The 7,781-nt window shown below is 41.2% G+C and overlaps 1 long non-coding RNA gene across 1 annotated transcript; it reads right to left on the reverse strand.

The window, feature by feature from the left end:
* Window positions 1-7,030: 7,030 nt before the first annotated feature.
* Window positions 7,031-7,781, reverse strand: LOC116138650. Its single transcript, XR_004129328.1, has 3 exons — window positions 7,660-7,781; window positions 7,512-7,585; window positions 7,031-7,239 (listed from the first exon to the last, which is right to left on the reverse strand). It is a non-coding gene; the product is annotated as an uncharacterized LOC116138650 (long non-coding RNA).

Below are 7,781 nucleotides of genomic sequence, written 5' to 3' on the forward strand. Positions count from 1 at the left end.
CGCTGCTGCTTGATCGTCTTCCTCCGCCAAGATCCGCAAGGCCTCTTGCCACCCCTCTAGGAGGTCGAAAATATCCAGATCTGGGTTCTTTGGTCGCAGGGTATAAATGGACCCGATTGCCCAGTCGGCGGCCTTATCCTCGATCTCCTCTGACTGGATCCGCATTTCTTCAGTCAGTGAAGCAATTTTTTCCCGACTCTCATGGAGTTCAGCCTCGAGAACTAGCCTTTCCTTTTCGGAGGCCTCCCTTTCTTGTTCAGCTTGCTGAGCCCATATGGAGGTCGTCTGGAGCTCCTGGTCCTTTTCTCTAACCTCCTTAGAGAGCGTAGCGGTTGTCCTTTGAAGCTCCTTTACTTCCTCCGCACGTCGTTCAAGCTCCACCTTTTGGAAGTCCACTGTCCGCAAAGCGGCATCCTTTTGGTTCAGGTACCTGTTCGCCGCTTCGAATGCTTGCGTTCTTTCCGCTTCGATGGTCTCCAAACTCTGTTTGAGCTTCGCGACCTCCTCCTTTAGATCACTTGCCTCCTTCGCGGCCCCCAGCCGAGTCTTCTCCATGGACATCCTCATCGCAAGCAAAGCCTACGAGCAAGAAGTGAATTAGAATGAAAATGGTGGACAAACTTTGAGAACAGTTCGTTTACCTTGCTTAGATGCTGGAACGACGTAGTCATTAGGTCATCGCCCGTATCGGCGAACTCATCATATGACTCTGATAGCCCACACCCGAGCAGAGAATAGACTATCGGCTATAGGTAATCGGGCAGGCTCCCCAACGAGTCCAACACTGGTGTGCCCTTCGCCTTGTCGACAGCAATCGTCTCGTCCGTGGGTTCCTTGCCCGACCTCCTTCTTGAGTCCTGTCGCGACCTTAAGGGTTCTTCCTCAGATTCGGTCTCTGACTCGTCGACCTGAATCTGCTTCCTCTTCTTCGACCTCTGGGTCGGAGCCTTTCGCCTCGGGCAAGCAAGTGGTGGCTGGGTGACCTGTTCTGTCCTGGTTGTTTCTTGCTCAGGATGGGACTGGGAAGACGCGACTGTTCGCACCGGTTATGCCGTTATGGGACGAGCAGCTTCGACCGCCCTTTCTCTCCTCGATCGAGGGAAGACGAACGGTGCTCGCCGGGGCTGCTCAGACTCTTTCGGAGGCATGGTTGCTGCATGCAAGTACATCAGTAACTAAACAAAAGTTATTCTGCGACCAGAAGGGAATCAGTGTAACTTACCTTTTGGGGGCTCTAAAGACGCGTTGTTACTAATGAAACCGTACTTCCGCAAGTTCGCGGTCGTCACGAGCTTCCTCGCGTCCTGACTTTCCTCGGGAAGGACTCCAAAAGACACGAGCCTGTCCTGGTCAACGAGCAGGTCTTCGCTGGTCGTCTTGTTAACTGCAAAAGCATGCAAGTCGTTATAATAAAGGAAACGAACAGATAATGCCTCTAGCGAAGAAGAACCTACTTGGTTTCTGAAAGCGGCAGTAGCCGTCGTAGTAGAAAAAGAAGAACTTTGTCTCGTAGGCCCCCGCGTTGCTGGGATAGCTATGTATCCCTTCAGTGATGGTAGGTCACCGGGACAAGTAATAGGAATCCTTGTCCTTGCTCTTTTTAAGATAATAGGCGATGCCGAGCTCCACTGCCGTTAGCTCGCCCAAGCCACTCTCGCGGCACGCGATGTACATCGCGACGGTGATGACATACGCGTTTGACGTCAACTGCATTGGTGCGATCCCGAAGTGATCCAGGATCGACCTAATGAAAGGATGGAAAGGAATCATCCCTCCACCCTTGAAGATCTCTTCGGAGATCGCAGCTAGGCCATCCGAAGGATGCCGCGATGACTAGGTGTTGTCGAGGAACACCTCTGTGCGGACGTCGAACTGTCTTTTTATCCTATCGAACTCTTCTCGGGTGAGAACCGAGAAGACATCAAGGGATGCGTCCGCGGGAACGTCCCGCGAAGACGAACTAGCTCCTTCCTCGGGTTTGGACGTTGACGGTTCCATTCCAGAGTCTGCAACACCGACAGACAGGTCATTTTATCCATCGCATGTTGTCCCGCACGGCGGCATGGGACAAATTCCTTAAACCCTAATAGTAACTCGAGCCACCATCCACCGCTTGAATCCGACCACAGCGTCGCATCTCTGATGAAACACCAGGAGACCCAACGCCATTGCCCACCAACCAAACACAAAAAAAAAAAAAAAAAAAAAAAAAAAAAGAGGAAGAAGGAAAAGGACCTTACCTTCTGGGGCGCGTGACCGAGGACGGATCTTGTTTTGGATACCGGAGAGATGCTAATCGGAAAAGAAGAGCTTCCGGTTTGCAAAGATTTTTCGCTCGAGGCAGAAGGGATTCTGGTGGCATCATCTGAAAAATTTGGGCTTTTATATGGACTGCGAACCGACGGTTACCATCCCTCGGAATCGAAACAACAGCCTTCTCTCTCTCCCCGCATTAAATGTGCCCCACGCCGCATTCAATGTTGTGATGAGGGTTGTCGTTTCGAATGTGTCGTGCAATTAATGCTGTCAAAACAACGCCAGGTTAGCACACAACGCATTTAATGCACGTGCCAGACGCTTTAACATGTGCAGAGCACCTGACAGCGCAGAAGCAGGCTCATTGAATCTCCAAGGCACGGTAAGAAATGCCCGATGAATCCAGGTCGCTAGGATGATGATTGTCAGGTCGTTTGGGCAAAGATTGTGCGAGGTCGTGTTCGCAAAAGGCCTTGTCCCGAGCTTCTTCCATTCAGGTCGAAATTACCAGAACCTCCAATCGCGGCATGACTTAGTTTCCAAGGTTCGATCCTCAAACCTTAAAAATTAGGGGACTTCTGTTATGCCTGGGAAATCAAGGGCTGACGTGGGAAGTCACGTGATGAAGTGTGACCTGCTCCCGTCAGAACAGTAAGTGCACGTCAGGCCTGCTAAATGCTATAGAGCTCCCACGTGTCCATTTCCCTGCTCCAAATCGCGTGAAATCAGCTTGGGAAGTGGGCAATGGGACATAAAGTCGGATTATGTCCTGATATTCACACCAACCCATGGATTTAATGATGATTACATGCATTCATCTCGTTATAAAAAGAGGAAGACCCCTTCATTAAGGGGATTCGGCCATTTTTACACTTGAACTCTCTCTGTGTCTCTCTTGTAAACTTTGTATTTACTTTTCCTAATCATTTGTAAGTCAGTCCGCTGTTGCGACCTAACCCACTATACTAATACAAATCAGTGGAAGTAGGACTTGCTACCTTAGCATCCGAACCACTTTAAAAAGCTCTCATTGCATTTATTCTACATTCTCTCCATAATCACGTGTGTCCTTTGATCAATCAACGTTACGCACATGTCGATTAGTTGGTGTTAAAATCACGCATCAACAAAAGTTTTTTTTGCCTTTTAGAAAAGAGCCATTTACCTCATTTTAGAGATAATAATTAAAAAAAAAAAAAAGGCACAACTCAAGCCTCTTACTCTGATGCCAATAGACGTGAGAAAACCTAATTCAAAAAATAAATTCTGTCGAAATTATGAGCAAAGGAGACTCAAAAGATAATTTAATGAATTCAATTATATTGAATTGATTATAATTGATCAACATTGCTTATTTATACAAAAATTAAGCTATATAATAAGAAAATATAATATTGTAATAATATCTAAAATCTCCTAGAATAAGGAAACATAATATTGTTTCACAATTAAGGAAACATGTTATTTGCATTCTATTTTGCACTTCAACAGATTCCTCTCCGAAGTTGGTATTGAAGGAGATTGATCCCTAAACCATTTATTTTTGCGGTATGAGATTTAACCTGAATTAACCAACTAGATTATCTTATCCATTTACCATTCTACTTGCATGTTTCCTTATGTTAATGATTGATATCGAATATGTTTCTTAAGAATGTTACACAGAGTACTATATTTGCTGAACAAAAGACAAATTAAAAAAAGAGCCCAGAGTTTCCAAAAATATTTCACTCAACTCTAAACGTAATCGATTTTTCATTTTCTATCGGTTGCTTTCAGAAATTATAACTCAGGTCCTCTTCAACAAAATCCTCTCATTGTGCTTAAAATACTCAAAAGTAATTCCCACCTTTGGCAACGAGAATTCTCAGCCATGCTTTTCACAGCAAATGCAGAATATAAATTATGTTCTTTCACAAAAGGAAAGTTGTAACCAGAAATCTTTTTCACAGAATTACAAAACTTGACAGGACACTAAATTCAAGAGTCTTGCTTGTTGAACTCAAGATGATCTAAAAGTCAAGAATATGCTATGTGCTTTGGTTACCTCATTCCCCTTCTAAAAGGAGTGACGTGCAAGAAAGAAGAGATGACAATTCCTCAGGTGTTGACAAACCGAACCCTTGCCATCTTACTCCACCAAATTTGTCAAGAAGGAAAATATACCTTTAGGTTGACAACATTAAGAGAGCATAATTTCATAGCAGACCATAACACAAAGCTTCTATACCCAGTGAGAAGGTTCAGTATCTTAAGTTCTTTTCTGATGTAATAATGGTCACCGAATGAATAAAAATCTGCCTCTAGAGCACATTCTTCCCTCCATCATCAGATTTCCTCATTGTCTTTAGAAGTATCCTCTTAATTGGACTCAAACATAATAACTAAGAGTCCATAAAGGACACCTGAAAGTAGTGAAAACTTGATTATTAAGAATTTGACTCATATAAGTTCTAAGAATCAGCTGAATGATATCACTGGGAGCATGATTCTTGCCATATCCTCCTGTTAACAAATATTCCCAAGAATGCTGAAGTCACACATAACTCCAGGCCATTTATTACGAATTAAATATGGACCATAATCTACCATGAATTCGTCACTTGGCTCCATAGCATTCCTCAAATTACTAAAATTTCATGTACATAAAAAGTGTTAGTAATTATTGGCTAACGGGTTAAAGCCAGCAAAAGAAGTCGGAGAAGCCGGAAACTGAACAAAATTAGCATCGTAGTGACAGCATCAAACTAGGTGGCCTCTTCCTGGAGAAGGATAGATAATAATGCTGTCTTTCATGGTCAGTAATTTCTTTTCAAAATCACCTAGCTACTCTTGTGGAATTTTTCTTCTCTGGTGTGGAATTTTTCTTTTCAAAATCTTCCTGGAGTGTTGGAAAGATTTGTTTTAGCTGCAACATGCTGGCCTACACCTAGGTACTTTTGTGGAATTTTTCTTCTCTGGTGTGGGGGCTATCTAGCCACAAATCAAACTTAGCACTCAAAAGGCAACCACCAAATGAAAATTGAATCTTGAATTGTACCCAGGGATCACTCTAATTATATACCAAGGGCACTGCAACTATCACATCTCTTCACTAAATAGTAATCGAACAACTTTTTTCTAGCGACAATTCAAAGCTAGCAGTCAAAAGGAAACCAGTTAATTAGAGAGATTAGGACTCGTCATGTTTCTACATTCCAAATGAAAATTGAAACTTGAACTGTTCCTAAGTATCAGTCAATAGAAGGGCCCTGCAACTATCATGTCTCTACACTATATGGTAATGGATCACATTATTTTCTCACGACTACATATATAATTATTCTGTTATAGATATTACTATTATACTCATATTCTACAAAAATTTATTACAAATTAGAAGTACCATAAATGTTTACTAAAACTCATAAAAATTACTACAAAAATAATTCTTCTAAGAAAAATCTAGCTTCGCAAATCAACATTCAAACCTGCCTTCAAGGCTTTGCTCATTAAATGTAGGAAGCTTGAATACTTTATTTCATTTTACCAAGCAGAGACTTGCTAATATTTAATATCTTTGTTGTAAATAATCTTAAACCAATCAAGCAAACATCAACCAACAAACACACAATCAACGCAAACCAAACAGATTCAACACACAGTATTTACTGTGGTTCACTTGTTCAATATTGAACAAGCTACGTCCACGTTAAGCTCCAGAATATGGATGCTCGCTGCACTTTCTATTTCGATCAAGAACGGTTACAACCCTCAACTTCTCTCTCTTACAAGATTTCAACCAAGATCAAACAGGATTTGAAACAACAACAGTAAACCTACAATCTGAGATAAGAACACTACACCAGGTTCCCTCCCCACTAAGAAACACAACTCAATGGACAAATTTCCCGTAGATTTACACCCACACGAACAAACCCTAATCTTGAATCCTAATTTGTAACTCAGAGAGATATCAAAACAGAGAGAAAAAATGCGTTAATGAAAAACTGAAGAGTCATCAGCTTTTATAGGTTTGACTCAACTTAAGTCTTCAGCCGTTAGATCTGGATTCAAACCAACGATCAGGATTGAGCGTAGATTTAAGTCACAACGGTGTCGTTTTGGAATTTCTTGGCTTAAGTTAAACGGTGTCGCTTTAAGGCTTCACATTTACCAATCTTCAACAAGAATAAATATTTTATTACGTGAAATAGACATGAAACTCAACGCTGATAGTGCAAATAATGAATTAAAACAATATTCACAAACAGCATTTTGCAAAGTTGCTTGACAACATACTTGAGAAATCGCCAAATCAGAACCCATAAAACAAATCCAAGCAGTAAAGCAACTGGATGAAGGTGCAATCAAGGGGGCTCCACCACTCAATCAAATTTCAGGNAGATTGCAGATCTGAAGAAGGAATCTGTTGAACATGTGGTGGACTTAGGCTCCTACCCTGCCTGCCACCAGTCATGGCTGTTTTAACCATCAATTACTATGGCCAGAGAACCTGGCTCTGATACCATGAAAAAATAGAGGAAAAACTTATTCACACTTATTCACTTAAAAAAATACATATCATACATCTCTAGTTATAGACTAACTCTAGATATCTTGATAACCTTAAGTTAGGATAAGGATTATCCTAACTTTTAAATTTAAAAACTAGATAATGCCTAGATAACTCCTAAGTTTTCACATTCTTATCTTAGGAATTCAACAACAACCTCTTGGTAGCAAATAAATTAGGAGAAAGTACAACTACAATTATGATCAAAATTACCTGTCTCCTTCACGTGTAACTTCCGTAGGAGAAAAACCATTATCGAGTATTCCTGAACCACTCAAAAACTTTTTATGCTCAGGAATGGGATGATAAGGTAAAGAGCTAGTTTTCCCTGAATTCCCACTCTCACTCCTTCCACTTTCTTGGTCTTAAAAGAAACTGACGTAGGACTACTTGAACCCTCATCATCTTCACCAATATCAAAACAACCACTACACCAATAAAGGGAAAAAACAATTACAATGAAGAAAATGCTGTCTTTTTTTCTAATTTGCATTTATATTACACAAATGCATAAGAAAAGTAATGATTAGAAATAAGAAGAATGGATTGGGGAAAAAAAGTTTCTTAAGTCAGCATTTGTTTTTAATTCAACTCAATTTTACAAACAATTTCAAACTGAAAATTTCTGGAAAATACATTCCGCTACCCTGGAAGACACTTAATGATATTGATGAAAAGATGAGACAGAAATAATCCTTACTTAAGTTCTTGCAATGATTTGATAGGAAATGAAGCAAATGAACTCTCCAAATCATGAAGCTCCTTGAAGCCATCCTAAAACAGCAAAAGGAAAATGAGGAAATATGATGAACATTTAAGGAAAAAAAAAAAAATCTAGAAAATACTACCTCCTGACTTAGAGCACACTTGAGTGGTTAGACCTCTGCGGGGATAGCCTTCCTGCTGGAACCCCAAACAATCTTAGCTGTCTCTTTGCCTCCCACTTCCATTTGGATCTTGTCCATTTGCT

The sequence above is a fragment of the Pistacia vera genome, unplaced genomic scaffold, assembly GCF_008641045.1.
Source record: "Pistacia vera cultivar Batoury unplaced genomic scaffold, PisVer_v2 Contig343, whole genome shotgun sequence".
Classification (NCBI taxonomy): Eukaryota; Viridiplantae; Streptophyta; class Magnoliopsida; order Sapindales; family Anacardiaceae; genus Pistacia; species Pistacia vera.